Here is a 21,874-nt window from a genome sequence, read left to right as displayed (position 1 = left end):
TATGATATTACCGTCTCACGATCACTCGAGATAAATTCCATGAAGTGATTCCAGTGAGCGTGGGTTGAGTCCAATGCTCAGAACTTATGAGCACTCATGAGTGTTGTAGCCATGTCCAACAACTTAGACCTCTGCAACCAATCATGACAGTCTTGATTCATACCTACTTCCGACATATGACCGACTGTGGAGGTTCGAATAATATGATATACCAAACATAATTATTCTGGAAGTCAAAACATGCAAAAGAAATATAGTAAACGATCGACAAGAGATAGCAACACTTTACTCATAAATAAAACACCTTTTATTCATCATCTAATGTCAATTACACTTTACAAATTTCAAGGTTATCTAACTACTAAATCTAATATCATCCTTCAGCCCTATGCTCCGAGCATGCTGGAGATGCTTAACCCGAGTCAGTCCCTTCGTGAGGGGATCTGCTGGATTCTCATCCGATGATACCCTCTTTGCCACGGGGAGTCCTTCTTCTATTCGATGTCTGATGAAATGGTATTTTCTGTCGATGTGTCTGGATCTCCCGTGATCCCTTGGTTCCTTGGCTAAGGCAACTGCACTTTCACTATCACAGAAAATTTCCATTGGCTCTTTAATAGTTGGTACAACTCCAAGGTCTCCAATGAAGTTCTTCAGCCATATCGCCTCCTTTGCTGCCTCGCTAGCTGCTATATACTCTGATTCGCAAGTTGAATCAGCCACTGTCTCTTGCTTGGAACTCTTCCAAGAAATTGCTCCTCCATTTAAGGTAAAGACCCAGCCTGACTGAGAGCGGAAATTATCCCTATCAGTCTGAAAGCTAGCATCACTATACCCTACAACTCTCAAGTCTTCACTCCCACCGAGGGTAAGGACCCAGTCCTTAGTCCTCCGTAGGTACTTGAGGATATTCTTTACCGCAGTCCAGTGTGCCTTGCCAGGGTTCCCCTGATACCTGCTAACCATGCTCAAAGCAAAGGCTACATCAGGTCGAGTACACGTCATAGCATACATGATCGATCCTACAGCCGAAGCATAAGGTATTCGACTCATTTCTGCTATCTCAGCCTCAGTACTAGGGCTTTGTGTCTTACTCAATCTGGCGTTACTCTGGATGGGTAACTCTCCTTTCTTGGAGTCCTGCATGCCGAATCTCTTCAACACCTTATCCAAGTAAGTACTCTGACTAAGTCCAATTAGTCTTTTACTCCGGTCTCTCAAGATCCTTATCCCTAGAATATAGGTAGCTTCTCCTAGGTCCTTCATAGAGAAACACTTCCCAAGCCAGGACTTAACTTCCTGCAGAGTTGGGATGTCATTTCCTATGAGTAGTATGTCATCCACATACAATACCAAAAAGCTAACTATACTCCCACTAGCCTTGACATATACACAAGATTCATCTTCACTCCTAGAAAAGCCAAATTCCTTGACTTTCTCATCAAAGCAAAGATTCCATCTGCGAGGTGCTTGCTTTAACCCATAAATGGATTTCTCAAGCTTACACACTCTGTTAGGGTACTCTGTGTTGACAAAACCCTCTGGCTGACTCATGTAAACATCCTCAGCCAACTTTCCATTAAGGAAAGCGGTTTTGACATCCATTTGCCATATTTCATAGTCATGAAATGCGGCTATGGCTAACAAAACCCTAATAGACTTAATCTTGGCCACTGGAGAAAAGGTCTCATCATAATCAACTCCTGGAGTTTGTGAGAAACCCTTTGCAACCAGTCGTGCCTTATAAGTGTGTACATTACCATCCATGTCGGTCTTCTTCTTGAAGATCCATTTGCACCCTATAGTCTTACGACCTGGTACATTCTCAACCAAGTTCCAAACTTGATTGTCATACATGGACTGTATCTCGCTGTCCATTGCCTCTTTCCACTTGGCTGACTCAGGGCCTGCCATGGCTTCCGCGTAACTGTTAGGTTCATCCAGACCTATCAGTGTCTCATCACTGATAAGTGTATCACCTTCCGCAGTAATATGGAATCCATAGTAATGCTCAGGTGCATTCCTAACCCGTGTGGAACGCCTCAGAGGTACAGACTTGTCAATTGGCTCAACAGGAGTTTCCTCCTCAAGTTGAGTGCTAGGGTTTGAAGTTCCTTCACCACTTGACTCTTGAATTTCTTCAAGGTCAACTTGCCTCCCACTGTCTCCTTGGCTTATGAACTCTCTCTCTCGAAAGAAAGCCCTCCTAGATACAAAGACCACATTCTCACTAGGTCTGTAGAAGAGGTAACCAAAGGATTTCTGTGGGTAGCCGATGAAAATACACCTCTCACTTCGAGGTTCGAGCTTATCATGAGTCTCGCGTCTCACGAAAGCCTCGCAACCCCAAATCTTAATGTGGTCTAGTTTGGGTACTTTACAAGTCCACATCTCATGAGGAGTTTTGGCAACTTTCTTTGTGGGAACTAGATTAAGGATATGGGCGGCAGTCTCTAAGGCATACCCCCAAAATGAGATTGGTAGCGAAGCTCGACTCATCATGGAATGAACCATATCCAACAAGGTTCGATTACGCCTCTCAGCTACATCATTCAACTGCGGTGTCCTGGGAGGTGTCAATTGTGAGACAATCCCACATTCCCTAAGATAGTCGAGGAACTCTGAACTAAGATACTCACCACCTCGATCGGATCGAAGCATCTTAATGTTCCTTCCCAATTGATTCTCGACTTCCTGTTTAAACTCTTTAAACCTCTCAAAAGTCTCTGACTTATGCTTGATTAAGTAGACATATCCATATCTACTGTAATCATCAGTAAAAGTCAAATAATAACGATTAGCATCCCTTGTGGCATGTTTGAAGGGTCCACACACATCCGTGTGTATAAGATCCAACAAACCTTCACCCCTCTCACAAGAACCTGTGGAGGGTGACTTTGTCATTTTTCCAAGTAAGCATGATTCGCAACTATCATCTGACTTTAGGTCAAATGACTCCAAGACTCCATCCTTTTATAGTTGGCCTATGCGTTTCTTGCTTATATGTCCAAGACGACAATGCCATAATGATGCTTTATCCAAGTTATTATTATTAACAGAATCAATACACAATACATTATTTCCTGAGTTATCAACCACATATACAGTTTCATACACACCATCACAAGGTAATGCTTTAAAATAAAGAACATTATTAAAGAAAGCATTAATCGAACCAACTTCATTATCAAATGAAAAGGTGAAACCTTGTTTATACAATGCATGAAAGGAAATAATATTTCTTGCCATTTCTGGCGAATAACAACATTTATTCAAATCTAAACTAAACCCACTACTTAGCGATAAAGTATAAACTCCAATCTTGGTGACAGGTAAAGCTTTCCTATTCCCCATGATTAAGTTTATTCTTCCATGCTCCACATTCTCACTTCTTCTTAGTCCCTGCAAATCAGAACATATATGAATACCACAACCGGTATCAAGGACCCAAGAGTTAGAATGGGGTGAGTTATTAGATAAGATAGTGTAAATACCTGCATGGTTGAGTTTAACTTTCCCATCCTTCACATCTTGCTGGTACTTTGGGCAGTTCGGCTTCCAATGTGACTTTTCATGGCAATAGAAGCATTCAGCCTCTTTAGGGTCAGAAGAAGGAGTGACAAAACCTTTCTTGGTTCCACTTGAAGAAGAGCCATCAAGGGTCCTAGCCTTGGTATCCTTCAAAGAGCTCTTTCTCTTCTTCCCTCTACCTTTCCCGATTGCCAAAACTGGGGCGGAGTTTGGATTAGGAGTGTTAACAACTGACTTACCCTTAAGACCTGTTTCTGCGGTCTTGAGGAGTCCCTGAAGTTTGCTGAGTGTGACCTCTTCCTTATTCATGTGATATGTCATGCGGAATTGATCATAGCATGATGGTAAGGAGTGCAAAATGATATCTATTGCAAGCTCCTCAGGGAAGTTCACATTAAGCTTCAGCAACCGATCCACATACCTTTGCATTTTCTGCATGTGGCTCGTGACGGATTCCCCGTCCTTCATCATGGTTGTTATGATAGAGCATATGATTTCATACCTCTCTTGTCGTGCACTTTGATGGTCTCTTTCCATCAGATCTTGGTGCATTTCAAAAGGGTAGAAGTCCTCATAGGACTTTTGGAGTTCCGCTGTCATGGTGGCCAACATGATGCATGCCAATTTTGTAGCATCCCTTTCATGTGCCCGGAAGTCAGCGATCTCCTGGGGAGTTGCAGTGGTCTCATCAATCTCCTTAAGCTCCTTGTCAAGGACATATTCTTTGTCCTCGTAGCGGGTAATCATCCTGATGTTTCTGATCCATTCATTGAAGTTGGATCCATCAAAAGTGACTTTCCCACACAAGTTCATAAGGGTAAAGGAGCCATTAGGATTAGAGCCAGAAGCAGCATTGTTTGAAGACATCTGAAAGAAGAGAACAAGATTAGTTTAGATATTAAGAGAGTCCTTAATAAAACACCCAATGGTAATATTAAGGCTAGGATCCAATCACAATATATTATAACTTAGAAGAGGTATGCCGTAATCCAAGCTATAACATATTTGAAAGGTAGGTGAATGACGATTCACTAATTTCCACCATGAAAAACGAAATATAAATATTAGGTTTTTAATTGGTTCTTAGAAATTCCTAGATTCTTTTGAGATTCAATGAACTTTTCAAAGGCATGTTTCAATCTCGAGTGTGCCCTCCAAGTTTTGTGACTGGGATATCGAGGATCACAAAACGAGGTGTGAAGTAACCATGCAAATCACTTGGTACCCTCAAGGTTTATCACTCAATCGATGTGCCGGTAAACCACACACGCTCCACCGATGCTATGGTAAACCTTAAGTCACCCTTTACCTACCTTGTTAAGTCCAAGTTAGTGTGCCGGTTAACCACACACGCTCCACCAACGACTTAAACAAAGTGTAAAGTGTAATTTCATGGATTAGCACCTTATTCACATTTTCCTAAAGTAACTAAGATTGGGAATTTAATAAAAGCATTTAGTTACTTTATAATATTCATCATACTTTTAATGAGAATTTATAAGTCCTTGTCCTACCCGTTCGGCTAACGACCCTCCACCGATCAAGGAAGCGGTGGGTGAGAGTGGACACCCATTAAGTTGCCATTTTATAGGCAACAACCTTATACCCCCCTTATAGACCGGCTTCGTGAATGAGGCGTACTAGCGGTAAGACGACTTGACGTTATACATATATATATTAGTAACTTATAATATTATAAAGTATAAGGGTTGAATTTTAACTTTTAAAATTCTAAGGGTTGGAACTAAAGTTTTAATCAAGACTTTACATGTTCCAAAACTTTGAGGGCAAGTTTTGTAAACTTCCAAAACTTTTCATTTCTTATAACTTATGAATTAATTGAGTAATAAAAATGAAGACTCTTCATTTTTATAACTCTTGTGTTCTTTTAATGGCTTTAATAAAAGTGAGACTTTTGGTTTTCCATAACTTGAGCACAAGTTATGGACTCCATTAAAACACATTATGATCATGAATTAAACTACCATGAAGGTTAGAAACAATTCCTATGATCATCTAATCTTCATAAGTTCAAGAACATGAATATGAAGACTTTCAAGAATCAAAAATTACACTTAAAAAAACTTGTAATTTTAATAATTGCCATTGTAAATGGATTAGCATAAACATTACACCATCTAAAACAAGCTTTAAAACATCAAAACAGTTTAGGGTAATGTTTCTAGTCCATTTCCAGCAACAAATGTGCAAACTTTCATACATGCAGAAAACAGAAAAACGATTTTTTTTCCAAGCTGTTTGCACACAAAAAAAAAACAACAAACAAACCTAGGCTCTGATACCACTGATGGGTTTTGAGCATTCTAACACTTCCTAAGTGTACATGCAACCCTAATAACCTTGTATCTATGTTTGTCTAATAATCATGCAAAGTTGAATTCCAAGGTTATATTCCTATCTAGCATACATGGGGAACATTTTTAACTTGAATGAAAGATAGAATAACTTACCTTGTTGTTAATTATGATCCTTGAAACCTTGTGAGACTAGCACCCCAAGTGTGATGCCTCAAATGCTTCACACAACACCAAATGCAAAGGAGTAAACTTTGAGAGAATCTTACACTTGCAAAATCGGCTCTAGCCCTCTTGTTTCTTATGTGTCGCAGATTTTGGTGGAGAACATGTTGCTTATATAGTGTGTCACATCTAGGGTTACACCATGTAAACCCTAATGTGGCATGACTCTTTATTTCCATGACCCATGGGTTTGTAACTCCCATGGAGCCTCCATGGAGCATTCAATGGGTTTAACCCAACTTGATTATCCATGGAGCCTTTTAGCCCACTATACAAGTTATGGATGATTTACATGATCAACCCATATATTTAATTAGTCATCTTTTGATCACTTAATTAATCCTAGATTAATTCTTGATCAATACTAATTAAATAATACTATTAATATATTAGAACTTATAATATATTAATAAACCACAAGTGTTATTTCTCTCATTTAGTCTATCCAAATGCATGATGCCATGCAACCCAAATGGACCATGCCGGGTCGGGTCAAGTACATACCAGAAATAGTTATGGACTTATACACCTTATCCAACAGTGCATTGTTAAGAATAACAGTTAATGACTTCATGTTTTGTCATTTAAGATGCAAGACAGACAAACACACAACTGAAAAGCCACTGGCCTTGATTTAGCTTGGAAAATGCCCGATGTGTTGTGTCAATGATCTAAGTATGTTTACTTACTTGTATTGACGATTGGAGAAGAAAACTTGAAGGACTCTTGAGAGAAAATGTTCCAGCTTTGAAGGAGTGGGAAAAAGGGTGTAAGGTTGGCTTAGGGTCCTTTATATAGGCTGGAGTGTGAGGCTGGGAGGGTGTGCGGTTGGCTGTGTGCGGCTGGCTGGCCGCACACTCGGGTGTGCGGCCGCACACACCTTGCTTGGTGTGTTTGGCCCGATTTTGTGATGCTACACACATTCTAACCCTTCCTAAGACTCATATCTTGATTATACTAAGCCTAATGCACTTATATAGACCCAAAACTTCATTACAAAATAGCAAAACGAGGCTAACTTTGATAAAAATGAAGAATGTATAAGTTAGAAATTTCGGGTTGTCACATCATCCCCCCGTTAGAGGGAATTTCGTCCCGAAATTAGAGTTCAAGCAGCTAAGTTATTACAAATAACTAAGTAAAAAGATGAGGATATTTAAGTTTCATTTGATCCTCGCGCTCCCAAGTGAATTCGGGTCCTCGCTTGGCATTCCAGCGAACCTTCACGATCGGGATACGGCTTTGCTTGGTTCGCTTGACCTCTCGGTCCATGATCTCTACAGGTTCTTCCACGAAGTTAAGGCTCTCGTTGATCTCGATTTCGTCGAGTGGAATTACAAGAGTCTCATCGGATAGTCACTTTTTCAAGTTCGAGACATGGAAAATAGGATGTACGTTACTAAGCTCGTGGGGTAGGTTGAGTTTGTAAGCTACAGGGCCGATTCTAGCGAGAATCTCGAAAGGCCCTATGTATCTTCGATTTAGCTTTCCACGCTTTCCGAAGCGTATCAAGCCCTTCCAGGGTGAGACTTTCAAAAGGACTCGGTCTCCCACCTGAAATTCCAAAGGTTTCCTTCGTTTGTCTGCGTAGCTTTTCTGTCGGTCTCTGGAGGCTTTCAGTCGTTCCCGAATCTGAACGATCTTCTCCGTCGTTTCCCGAATGATCTCCGGACCCGTGAGAGTGCTGTCAGGAACTCGTCCTTTAGCTAACTGAGTGTCACCCACCTCAGCCCAACACAGAGGGGATCTGCACTTCCGGCCATAGAGGGCTTCGAATGGAGCAGCCTTTATGCTCGTGTGATAACTATTGTTGTAGGAAAACTCGACAAGGGGTAAATGAGTATCCCATGCCTTCCCAAAATCTATCACACAGGCTCGTAACATATCCTCCAAGGTTTGGATAGTTCTCTCACTTTGTCTGTCGGTCTGTGGATGGTAGGCTGTACTCATGTCCAGCCTCGTTCCTAAGGAGTTTTGTAGCGACTGCCAGAACCTCGAGGTGAATCTACTATCTCTATCGGAGATAATTGATATAGGAACACCATGCAGTCGTACTATCTCCCGAATGTATGTTCTTGTGAGCTTCTCCATCTTGTCCGTCTCTTTGATGGGTAGGAAGTGCGCGGACTTGGTCAATCTGTCGACGATGACCCAAATGGTATCCAGTCCACCCGTTGTCTTGGGTAGCTTGGTTATGAAGTCCATAGTGATCCGTTCCCACTTCCATTCAGGTATCTCCGGTTACTGAAGTAGACCTGAGGGTTTCTGGTATTCTACCTTGACCTTGGCGCAAGTAAGGTATTTACTCACGAAGGTAGCAATTTCTGCTTTCATGCTAGGCCACCAGTATAACTTTTTAAGATCCAGATACATCTTATCTGAACCTGGGTGGATGGAATATCGAGTGTTGTGCGCTTCTTTCATGACCAAGTCTCTGAAGCCACCGTGCTTCGGTGTCCAGATCCGGTCCATGAGATACAAAGCTCCGCCACCCCTTGACTTCCAAGTTCTTATCCATTCCTCGCAAAGATTCACCCGCCACATTTTCAGGTTTTAAGGCTTCAAGCTGAGCTTCCTTAATTTGTGTGGACAGATGCGAATGGATAGTCATAGTTAATGACTTGGCTCTTCGACCAGAATATTCTTTCCGACTTAGGGCGTCTGCTACTACGTTGGCTTTACCCGGATGATAACGAATTTCACATTCGTAGTCATTGAGTAGTTCGACCCACCGTTGTTGTCTCATATTTAGCTCCTTCTGGTTAAATATGTGTTGTAGGCTCTTGTGGTCTATAAAGATAGTGCTTTTCGTACCATACATGTAGTGTCTCCAGATCTTCAGGGCAAACACAACTGCTCCTAATTCGAGATTGTGTGTGGTGTAGTTGACTTCGTGTGTCTTCAGTTGCCTTGAGGCATAGGCGATGACTTTACCTCGCTGCATCAGAACACAGCCGAGCCCTTGGTTGGATGCATCGCAGTATACTACGAAGTCTTCTATCCCTTCGGGGAGGGATAGTATCGGTGCGGTGCATAAGGCTCGCTTCAGCGTCTGAAACGCCTTCTCCTGTTTCTCTTCCCAGTCAAAGGCCACACCTTTCTGGGTCAATGCCGTAAGAGGTTTCGCAATTCGAGAGAAGTTCTGTATGAATCTGCGGTAGTAGCCAGCGAGACCTAGAAACTGACGAATTTCTGTAGGCGTCTTCGGTGCTGACCAATTCTCGATGGCTTTAATTTTGGAAGGGTCCACGTGGATTCCTTCTTCGCTAACCACGTGATCTAAGAACTCGACTCTGCGGATCCAAAATTCGCATTTAGAGAACTTCGCATAGAGCTTCTCCGATCATAAGGTTCCTAGGACTTGTCGTAGATGATCGCTATGTTCCTCCTTACTTCGAGAGTAGATAAGTATGTTATCGATGAAAACGATGACGAACTGATCCAAGTAAGGACGGCATACCCTATTCATTAAGTCCATGAATACTGCGGGTGCATTAGTCAATCCGAATGACATCACTATGAACTCGTAGTGTCCGTAACGAGTTCGGAAGGCTGTCTTCGGAACATCCTCCTCAAGTACTCGTAACTGGTGATACCCGGATCTCAGATCAATCTTGGAAAAGTAGCTCGCCCCCTGTCGCTGGTCGAATAAATCGTCTATGCGAGGTAGAGGGTAACGATTCTTGACTGTAAGCTTGTTGAGTTCTCTATAGTCGATGCACATACGGAACGATCCGTCTTTCTTCTTGACGAACAAGACCGGAGCTCCCAGGGTGAGAAGCTTGGTCTTATAAAGCCGTTGCTGAGCAGTTCGTTAAGTTGTCCGGACAGTTCTTGCATCTCTGCAGGAGCGAGACGATAGGGCGATTTGGCTATGGGGGTAGCCCCTGGAACTAAGTCGATCCTGAATTCGACTTGACGTTGGGGAGGTAAACCCGGTAGTTATTCTGGAAAGACGTCGGGGAAGTCGCGTACTACGGGGAGGTATTTTAGGTCTTTTGTTTTCTGGTTCACATCGACTACGTGTGCAAGGAATGCGCGATATTCCTTACGCAAGTACTTCTGGGCTTGAATACTTGAGATGATACGAAGGCTCGTATTGGGTTTGTCTCCATAGATCAACAAGGTTTCGTTATTCGGTAGGTTTATGCGGACTGCTTTCTCGAAACACAGGATGTCGGCGCGATAAAGACTCAACCAGTTCATGCCTACAATGACGTTGAAACTCTTGATAGCCACGGGTATGAGGTCGATTGGGAATGAATGATTATCTAGTGGGAGGGTACAACCTATGTAAGTTTCGTTAGAATTCTCTGTCTTTTCGTTATCCATTTCTACGACGAAGGTTTCTTTTAGCGCTTGCGGTGCTTGATTAAGTAAGTGTTTAAATTTTTGGTTTACGAAGCTCCTCTCTGCCCCACAATCAAATAAGACACATGCATAAGAGTTATCGAGGAGAAACGTACCCGTGACTACTGTGGGGTCTGCCACGGCTTCATTGTGGCCAATAGCAAGTAGTCTTACTGCTCCTCCCGCATTCCCAGCTTTCGGACAGTTTCTTTTGAAGTGCCCTGTCTCGTCACACCCGTAGCAGGCCTGGCTTACTCCTGTACCGGGGACCTGGGTGATGGGCTTGGGTGATGTTCTGCAAAACCGGACAGTATGGCCTTTCCGATTACAGTTGGTGCAGTGCATTTCCCGGTAGGGGCCATTATGATGGAAATTACACTTGGTGCACTTGGGTAGGGTCCCTACATATGGCTTGGCTGGTACAGGGGAAACAGGGGTTGTGGCAGCATGGACAACCACGGTCTGTTGGTTCTTAGAAGAGGGTTGAGCTGATTTGCTCTTCTTTCGGTCCCATCGCTTTCTCTTGGTGTCGGCTGCTTTGGTTGGCGCGGAGGCAGCCGTTGTAGTTGTTGTTTGAGGAGAAGGAACCTCGTGATTGATAAGCCTTTGGGCCAATTCCTTGGCACTATCAAAGGTCGCAGAGTTCGATGCTAGAACGTTCCCTCGATACGGGGGTACCAAACCCCAGATGTATCTCTCGACTTTCTTGCTTTCGGTGGGGACCATATTGGGACATAGAGTCACTAGGTCGCTAAATCTGGCCATATAAGCCACTATGCCGGAACCCTTCATCTTGCAATTCCACAGTTCTTCTTTGAGTTTCTGAACTTCGCCCCTCAGGAAGTACTCCTTTGCCATTAGATCCTTCAGTGTCTCCCAGCCCATAGCGTTAGCTGCTACTAGTGAGAGTGATTTGACATGGCCATTCCACCATGTCAGGGCCCTTTCGGTGAAGGTGCAAGCAGCGAACTTTATCTTGCTTCCTTCAGGGCAAGAGCACATCTCAAAGATTGCTTCTGTTCTCTCGATCCATTGGGACAGCGCAATAATCCCTCCAGTTCCGTTGAAGTACGTTGGTTTGCAGCTGATGAAGTCTTTATAGTTACACTCCCGGGTACGTGATTGGATTTCACCATGGCTCGAGTTGGTGCCCGTTCCAGCTCCACTAACACCACCAGAATTCACTTGAGCCATGGCTGCGGTCACAGCTGCCTGAAACATCACCACATCAAACTGCGCAGGGGGTGGTGGTGGTGGAGTTTGATTTGCAGGTCTGCCCCTGGTCGGACGCTGGCGAGGCGGCATCTTTTACTGGAAATTTACAGAGATGATGATAATAGTAAGAATCAATTGTAAGTATGATGAGAGTGTTTCGTTGACTAAATCGCCATAGTCCAACCACCAGATAGAGACATAACAATAGAGTAGGGAAACACAAAGGTAAAGAATTTCCAATAGATTAGATAACTGTCAATATTACTGGTATTAATGATGTAAATGAGTTCGCGAAAAATGACCTATCAGTAGGTCTTACATCAAACCATAAGGGAAAATGTTGACAGCTTAGAAATCCTAGTTAAAGTACTTGAAAGATAGGAATATTTTACAGACTAGTGCTACATAGGCACAAAAAAGAAAGGTTATTCCTTAACCCAAAAGAAAAGACGAGTCGACATCTTCTACCGGCGACGGGTATCCCTCGGGTGAACCCTCAGCTCTGCCAGCTGACGTACAACTTCGTAAAGCTGTCGCTCATGCGCCCTCTGACGCACTCGAAGTTCTATGACTTCAGCCCGGGATGCAGTTAGCTGTTGCTGCAGAGCCTCATTGGTTCTCCTAGTCCTTTCCATAGCCTCTTCGAGTTGGCGAATGCGGACCGTGTTAATTCCAGAGTTGGCATCTACTTCCATCACTAGGTCGATGGCTGCTCGACCTTGCTCTACATTCTGAGCAATCCTGCAGATCATAATGGGCAGGACCCGGTCAACTGAGCCTCCCTCGCTTATGTTGTAAAAGCTTCGGTCTCCGTTGAAGGGTAAGGGCTGACCCTGCTCATCACTCCAACGGTTCAAGGTTGTCGCCCACAAGGGAGTGGGGCCTTGAAATGCTGGTCGGGGGTTGAGGTTTGGGATTGGAACCTCTTAGGGCAAGTTGTTGACTTCTAGATCGGAGTCAGATCCATCCAAAAAACCTTCTGCGAGGTGGTCGTCCAAAGGGATTGGATGATCCTCTTCTGGCTCATCATCGAGCCACCCACCATTGCCTTGGTTGGGGAAATACGGATCGCCGGGGAGATGGAAGCCAGCCATGCTATCTATGTGAGAAAAAGGGGGTATAAGAATCTTATAATAATAGATGTACTAATCTAAGATAATTATAAGATGGTCCTTACTAGTTATTTCAACATTTGCGTAGTGCATACCAGTTATATGTAACCAAGGCAGGATAGACCTTCGAATAAGTGACCCTAACTCTAAATCCACAACCAAACAAGGAACAGGAAGTACGACAAAGGTCACAGATTCTAAGTCTATGACGCCCTAGTCACATATAACCTTAGTGTATCCACTCAGCAACTATTGTCATACTAATAAAGACCTCTTTAGTTCGCACATAAGTAATTATAGTAACACAAAATACTCCTATAGTATTTTAGGTTTATGTTCTGTTCTAATGTTTCCATTGTAGTAGTGTTGGTAAGTTTTTAGACTTGTTGCAACACCACAACCATTCTTAGGCACATGCTAGTCACTCCTCGGAAAATATAGTTGATCAGGCTATATCCCCCTAGATTTGACTATATGTCTCTAAGCCTAATTGTGTTGTTCAACAATCGTAATACTTTTGTTATGTTCTAGTATGACACTGTCATGTAGTATGAATGCAGGTATGTATACTTAGTTAAATATTTTACTATTTAAAAGTATAAACCCTTGGTCAGAGTGTTTTAATCCCGATGCGTTTATAGTTTGTATATCTTTTATGGGTTGATATACTTGATTCACTATAAACAATGCTCTGATACCAATCTGTCACACCCCAAAACCGTAACGGCGGAAACGTTCTGGGCTGGAGGACGTCATGTACAGTATCATAACAATGCATAATAGTAAAGACAAGCAACAACATCCATTGCATTAATATAATAGTTAAGTACAAGTGTGTTCTTTTGTGAGTTTAAATGACACCAAAAATGTACAATCAAAATGAAGACGAGTCTTGGATTCACTTCGTCCTTCAAAAGCTGCATGGGTATACCTGTCTTACTGGTTCCCTGAGAATACAAGTTATTTTGAAAGAGAGTATCAGCATAAAATGCTGGTGAGTTCATAAGTATTTAGTGTCATTGATGTTGTAAAATGTTTGTAACAATGTAGTATAAATATTCGTAGCTGTTTGTAAATGTTTGAACTCCCTAGAAAATCCTATATTTTCTACTGAAATGTAGTCTTCTACCAAGGCCCGACTATTTGTATGTTTGTTCCTTTGTAAATGTGAGAGAGTTTTCCCCAGTGAAACTATCATTATAAAAATATAGCTTAAACCATCATTTAAGTGAGATGATTTCAAAATAAATGTAATAGAGAAAAATAATGTTTTACCTCAGCAGTGTCATTGCTGACTATAAAGTTATAAAAATGCAGACTCCAGGTAATATTAAATGTACAATACACCTCGGGGAGTCTGTTTGCCTTTAATTCTTAGTCGGTTAATTAAAGGTTTGAATGTGAACTCGTATGTAACCATGCTGATCGACGACTGAATAACTGATGACCCTCCGGTGTCATATGTAGTGAGGTAACATTCTGTCACCCCTTGGCCTTATCGGCTGGGACTGTAGCTAGCAGTCGGGGTGTGGGAGTTTCTGTCCTGTATAGATCTATACACACAATGTCCGATCTCCCTCCAGGAGACTCTGGTTACAAAGTGATACAACAATGCAATGTCGTATCGAGAAGTATTATGTCACATTCTGGTTATCGTATTCAAATGTTTATACAGTATGTCATAGTATAGTAGTGTTTTCTCTGCACTAATGTATAGTATATTCTTCTGTATAGAGTATAGTATGTTCTCTTGTATAGTGTATAGTATGTATTGTTTCTCATTATAGTGCGTATGTAATGACTCGTAAATGTAATGACTCGTAATTGTAATGACTCTTGTATGTGTCGTTGTAATAGTAATAGTGAGTAGTAATCTCTTAAACTATACCTATTATAGTTTACTAGTAGTGTTGTTTGTATGCCTTTGTTACTCAGAGGTACTGAACTGAAATAAAAGCCTTTATATCTAAACACATATATATGATATATAACTAAGGTTTCAACGACCTTCGGACAAATAACAGAATACTCTAAGTCCACAACCAAACAAGGAACAGGAAATAAAGTGAGCTATCAGTCCTAAGCCCTTCAAATCTTACTTATATAAATATATCTGTAGAGATATGAGTTTGATAATAATGAAGTTTAAAAGAGTTTGATAAAGGATTTAGTATTTAAAAGAGTTTGATAAAATGTTTTGAAGTGTTTGAAATCCATAAGTCTGATAACAACTTGAAAGTAATAGAAAATCTTTCCGTTTGTTCTAGTTATTAATCACTTTTGACTAATGCAATAACTAGAATGTTTCAACTTGTATTCTCCCCCATAAAAGCATTTAAATTCATTTCAAAGGTTGATTTATGGGTATGAACTCACCTGTAGTGAGTAACTCGAATGGAACATCGATATAGGATTGTTGGGTGTCAATTGGAGTCTTGAGCACAAACGAATCCTATTTAAAATATAATTACACATATATGAATACATTCAATGTATATAACCACTAATGGTGATAGGGACATGCCTTAAGGACATAAAAACACTTAGAATTAAGTGTTACCAACACATATGGTTGCACATAAGGGGTGTATGGCCCTATATTGGAGTGTAAGGCCACAAAATCATGGGTTGTGTGTGTGTGCGGCCAGAGTGTGCGGCCAAGTGTGTGTGCGGCCGTACACTCACTATGAAGTGTGTCAAAAACGTGTTTCCAAGCCTTAGGAATGTCCTAGGGAAGGTGTTTTGACCATTTCTTAGCCGAAATGGGAGTTTGTTGCTATTTTGGACCCTAAAAAGGGTGTGTGCGGTTGCACATGGTGTGTGCGGCCAGGCCTGTGTGCGGCTGTACACTCCCATAGAAATGTGTCCAAATCGATTTTCCAAGGCTTTGTGATGATCCTAAGAAGGTGTTTTGGCCGATGTTATGCTTAGATGAGTGTTTAAGTCCATTTTAGGACCAAAAGATGTGTGTGCGGTCACACATGATGTGTGTGCGGCCGTACACACATGTAGATCATCTAGAATGATGATTTCATGGATCAAACTCGAGGAAAAGGCTTTCTAATGTGTTGTGTTAATGATCTAAGGATGTTTACTTACTAGTATTGACGATTGGAGAAGAAAACTTGAAGGACTCTTGAGAGAAAATGTTCCATCTTTGAAGGAGTGGGAAAAAGGGTGTAAGGTTGGCTTAGGGTCCTTTATATAGACTGGAGTGTGAGGCTGGGAGGGTGTGCGGTTGGCTGTGTGCGGCTGGCTGGCCGCACACTCGGGTGTGCGGCCGCACACACCTTGCTTGGTGTGTTTGGCCCGATTTTGTGATGCTACACACATTCTAACCCTTCCTAAGACTCATATCTTTATTATACTAAGCCTAATGCACTTATATAGACCCAAAACTTCATTACAAAATAGCAAAACGAGGCTAACTTTGATCAAAATGAAGAATGCATAAGTTAGAAATTTCGGGTTGTCACACAATATACTCATCAGGCCCCGCCTGGCATCGGGCCCCGCCCAGTAAACATAAAATACATAACACATGCAAGAGTCATGCAGACAACAAGCATACTAAGCATAAAAAATCATGGGCTGACATTGGTGCCTTTGACCTGCTAAACATAGTGAGGAGGCTCACCTCGCACTGCCGAATCTCATAGAAAGAATCTCTGGCTACTGGCCCGCAAGAATCCCCGCGCTATCAATCACAAGATAACCATCCATCAATAATCGGATCTGACTCATACTGAGTGTCCAAACTAGGGTAAAAGACCTTTTTACCCTCTTCATAACTTGGCCCAAAGCCAAGGCCCAATTAAACAATCCAAAATCCCAAATTCCAAATGAACACCCAAGGCCCAAAATAACCCATGGTCAACCTTGGTCAAAACTTATGGTCAAAGTCAAAGTCAAAGTCAACAGTCTATGTTGACCAAACACGCCGTGTTGACTTTCCAACACGCCATGCTTCACCATCATCTAAACAGTCGGGAAAATCCCAACCAACACGCCGTGTTGACTTGAAAACACGCCGTGTTGGCCTGAATTCCAACAGCTTAATACATTAAGCTACCCTCTCCGATTCCAAGAGCTCCAAAGCTCAGATCTAGACCACAATGAGACTTAGAAGGGTAAAGTTTCTATCTTTACCCATAGGTTTTACCAAAAGGGTCCAAACCCAACAAAAATGCTTGATAGAGCAAAGGCTTAACCAATAAGCACTTAATCCTTGAAGACATAGCTCTAAAACATAGATCTGACTTCCTTGAGCTGGAAAACCACGTAAAGTTGCCAACTTTACGTTCATGCATGTCTAAATGAAGCTATTAAGCTTAAAAAGGACTTAACAAGGGGCTTAATGCATGCATGTAACCAATTATCTCATAAAGCTTGCACCCTTATGCTCAAGGAGTCCAATACCAACTCAGATCTGGAATAACAAGCCCTTAAACGTCTTCACTCTCTCCTCAACCCAAAAGGGACCAAAAGCACAACAAAGCACAAAAAGATATCTAAAAATATACAAGACAAGATGAAAACTTGATACCTCAGAAAGCTTCCCCACAAGATGATGATTCTGGATCTAAAGCCTTTTCCCCAAACAAAGCAACTTCAAGATCTCCTATTCCTTCACAAAGACCAACAATGAGTACCAAGAACTTCTTACTAGCTCAAGAACACGAACAAGAGACTTAAAGATTGATTTTAGGGTTTTAGTGTCAATGGAGGCTGGTAAGGAAACCACCCTTTGGGGCTTAAAGAGATTATATAGGGTGCAACATCCTAAAAATTAGGGTTTCCTTCCCAGCTTCCAACACTTCATGTTTAGACACCAACACTCCGTGTTGACCTTAATGAGAACCGCTTTTTTCCTTAACTAGACACGTCGTGTTGGTTCCTCCAACACGTCGTGTCCAGTCTTCAAAATAGGATTCATTCCTTACAATTGCTCCTCAAGATTCCGGGTGTTACAACTCTCCCCTACATGAATTAGATTTCATCATCGAAATCGTTCCTTACCATCGCAGGCGCCCAGACAGCCTGAAGAATGCAACCACAACCCCGAACACACATGACCTTCCCAAGGCTACCGAATCCAACCAAATCAGAACTCTCCAAACCCAAAGAAGACGAATCCATAATCTGATGCAGAAACCCAACCCTACCTAACCTGAAACCTGAAATTTCGAATTCTCGAATTGGTATGACTCCCTGACAGACCGCCCATACTGAATCACTACCATACCGAAACCATATTGAATTCCAGACCAACAAAACGCTCCCAATCCTTGATTATCTTGGTGCTTCCACTGGGAACAGAATCACTGGTCATTTACTGCTGTAGAACACTTATACTTGACAGAAGGCTCAGATAATCCTTCGTGTAGAAGACTCATCCCTGCAATGGTCAGACTCAGACATGAGCTGCGTAACAGGATCAAATCATTTACTCTGAGATTATCCAATCCAAGCAGCAAATGTCTTACCATATTTTCCGATTAGCAAGAGACTCTATGCACGAGTCCCCAAAACACTAATACCGCCTTGACTTATCTCGATGCCCCTAGCTGCTTTCCAAAAGAAGATAAGACCTCCCTGGTCCCAACTTGTCTGCCACTAACTGAAACACCGGATTCCCGCCCGGTTGCTGAGTCAAAAGACATACACAGTCACCCCACGCGACTTCCGAATGAAAGCCTCATATGGTAACAATTTCCCAAGCTATCTCGCCACTTATGGCTCCAATGATTATAATAGCCCGACAAGCTTGACGCTACCAAATCCAATGCTAAAAGTGAATTCTACAAAACCAACTGTAGTTTTATATAACAACCGGCCTCCAACGACCTACCACTTCCTGGTTTCATGCATGTTGTGGTCTCCCCACAGCCTTACGAACTGACCCACCCTGGTCTAATCCCTCTGAAGAAATCCATGACCAATCATATAATGAAATCCATCTGAAAATCCAAACCCATACTTGCCTAACATCCACATAGCTAGAACCCATCGAAACACAATCACAAGAACCTGATCTATCATCAAAAATGAAACCATCCCTTCATCCCTGAACCCTTCAACTGATACTCTTCGCATTCATATTCCTTAACTCATAACCTACAGAAGAAAAGGCCTTGCACATAAACACCCGGGATTCCCAATGCAAGTTCCCACAAGAACCATCTCGGTACCCAACCTATAACCCGAGATCAAGGATTTACACTTGCATTTCACCCGAAACTTTCTGATTCATAGCAACCCCTCACTAATCCGGGATATAGAGATTCCTAAACCATCTCTGAGACTACCAGTCTCGCACCTGGTCCAGCCACCAGATTCCTAATAGTCCAAATGACAAGGCTACCCAGCCCAAACATCCCTCTGCACCACTTACTAACCACACACTCAATCCTGAAACCCAATATCAAAAACCTTGACCCAACGGTCTCTACCAGGTCCCACCTTCATTTCCATAAGGATACGGGCCTCTCCCACGAGTCCCACCCAAGCTAAACCATGGAGCGGCCTCGCCCACGGGTCCCACCCATCCAGAGCTACACAGGCCCGACTCGGCCTCGGACCCCAATGGTCCTCAAACTCAAATAGAGCAATACTCGTCGACAATCCTGACCGGCATGCCCAAGGCACGAACTAATTCCCCCTTTACGCTCATGACTACCTCCAACGATAGTCTACCTCGAATTGGTGAATGCTACGATCCCATCGCAGCCTTACAACACTAAAAACCAACCATGGTTACCACCCATGGCCTAACCACACCCTAACCATCACAAACCCACACATCCTGAACCGAAACCTACACCCAATCATGTGTCCGGGTCATACCTCGAATTCCAAAGCCCTCAACATGGACCACAAGCCTACTATAGATAATAAAGAAGGCGTCGACCAACGGTTGGAAGTTTCCTGAACTCCCACTTACACAACCTCAATCTAAACAGCCACTTGGGTCGTCTCCCTCCTGGCCAGGTTGTGAAACTTACCCTAGTTCCACACCGGATTCAACTCCCGGGATTATGATCGATTCTCCCCCACTTAGATTTGATAAAGCTCTCTCTCGTCCCATAAATCTGATGGATTCCCAACCCGACATCATCAACCTTATACAGCATGAACCACCTATGACCTGCGCTAACGTTCCATTGTTAGCCAAACTCAATGATCGCCCAATTCCAGAAATCCCGAAGAATACTCTTGAAATCTTAACCCGTCAGATAACCCAAATCATCTCCCATGATACCTTACCAATTTCTTTAGTTCCTAAGCTGGCGACTAGAAACCACAACCTTTACCCTGAATGACGAATCTTCATCCCAACTTCCATTCTCAAAGAACCACTGAACTCTAACTGTATACAACCCATGCAAATATAAAACTCCCCTGACATTTCCAATGACCAATCAACTCATGCACTGACATCACCATCTTCCTGCTACCGCTCCTCTCCTAGCAACGATAGTGTTGAACCCCAAAAGTTCTTCCATAGACGACTGTCGATCCCACCAGATCAAAAGATGAAACAACTGAACCCTGACCAAGACTCCTCCAAACAATAACCCTGCGTTAATCCTGACAAAACTCGGAACAACAACTGAACACGCTGAAACCCACTCAACAAGATACGACCCACTAATGATTCATTGAAGATTTTTGGCATGCAGAATGGCATATCACAATCCTTGATAATATAACCCAAATAATACCAGAAAATCAACCTGAGATATAACTTACTCAAACCCAAGCAAAATTCCAATGCAATACATATTCCTGACAACAACCCAGAAGAAAACAAAAGGTAACATATCCGCAAAAGCATCTGAAGGAATCTGACTTCCTCCTCCTGAGTTACCCCGACCATCCTGAGGACATGGGACAAAACTCCCCTCCGATCCCATAAGACAATAACTAATAGTAGGATCCTCCTTCCTAAAGGATTTTAGGGATCCACAAGCTTTGGGCTCCAGATGAGCCCCCAACTACCCCGCTACAATCTCAGACCAAAAGTCCCCGAGGTGACCATCAAAGAGCTCCAAAATCCCTTCCTTGGATGAACCCAAGACCACCGAGGTCCATTCCAAAACACCACGAGTAATCTCCGATGAGATGAACTCCCGCGACCGCTCATAGATCGGCTCAGTACCTGCTCCTGAGCTGGAACCAGAATCTGAACCCCATTCATGAGTGCTCAACACCATACCGAAACAACATGCAAAAGATCCGAATACACCCAAGAATCCTCATCCCACAGGCTTCCTAGATTCTCCAAGACTCTCTCCGAGTCGAGTATGGACAATGTGCTTTCAGTAGTATGGGCCCAATACTACCTTCTACACCTATCCATACTTTCCTCAAGAATCCTCCCGAATCCTCTAAGTCACCTTCTTAAATCCATACCTCAAACACTCGCTACCCAGTACAACAAAACCTACCGAAGCAATCTCTAGGCTTCCTAGGTTCCCAACCTCACCCTGCCATCAGCTTCTGAAGAACTCCCCATAATGCCAGTTACCCACCTCATGACCTCATGAATACAATAAAATGCAACAAAGATTAGATGATCCTTCGAGTAACAGACTCATCCCTACAACGGTTGGACTCAGACAAGAGTTGCGCATTAGGGTCAAATCCATCACTCTGAGATTATTCAACCTTTGTCACATGTGACTTGACATATTCACTTAGTAGCTAATTCCCATCACCTAAGAGTTCCACAAAGCACAAAGCAAGAAGCATTCATGCAGTAGCACTCCAATCCAACGAATAATCACAAGCATCTAATCCCACATACTACAACCCAAAATAGGAACTCCCACTCCCGCTACTGATTGCCTTACGCATACAAATTATACCCAAACCAGCATCTCATGCTTCCTAGACTACCAGGCATCACATATCAGGCCAACCTATCACAGGCTAATCAGAATTAGCATACAAGTCCACTAGCTCATACAATAGGCATACAAGGCATCTCTCTTAGCATTCTACCATGCAAAAACTTAGCACATACTTGGCCCTAACTAACATGTGATTCACAAATTCATAAATCAAATCACACCAAATAACATGTATGGGTACTTTGGGAGAAAATTACTTGAGCTCAGATGA

This window comes from Lactuca virosa, chromosome 6, assembly GCF_052849685.1.
Source record: "Lactuca virosa cultivar CGN04683 chromosome 6, Lactuca_virosa_CGN04683_v6, whole genome shotgun sequence".
In the NCBI taxonomy this organism is placed as follows: Eukaryota; Viridiplantae; Streptophyta; class Magnoliopsida; order Asterales; family Asteraceae; genus Lactuca; species Lactuca virosa.
Note: the sequence above shows the minus strand (reverse complement) of the source record.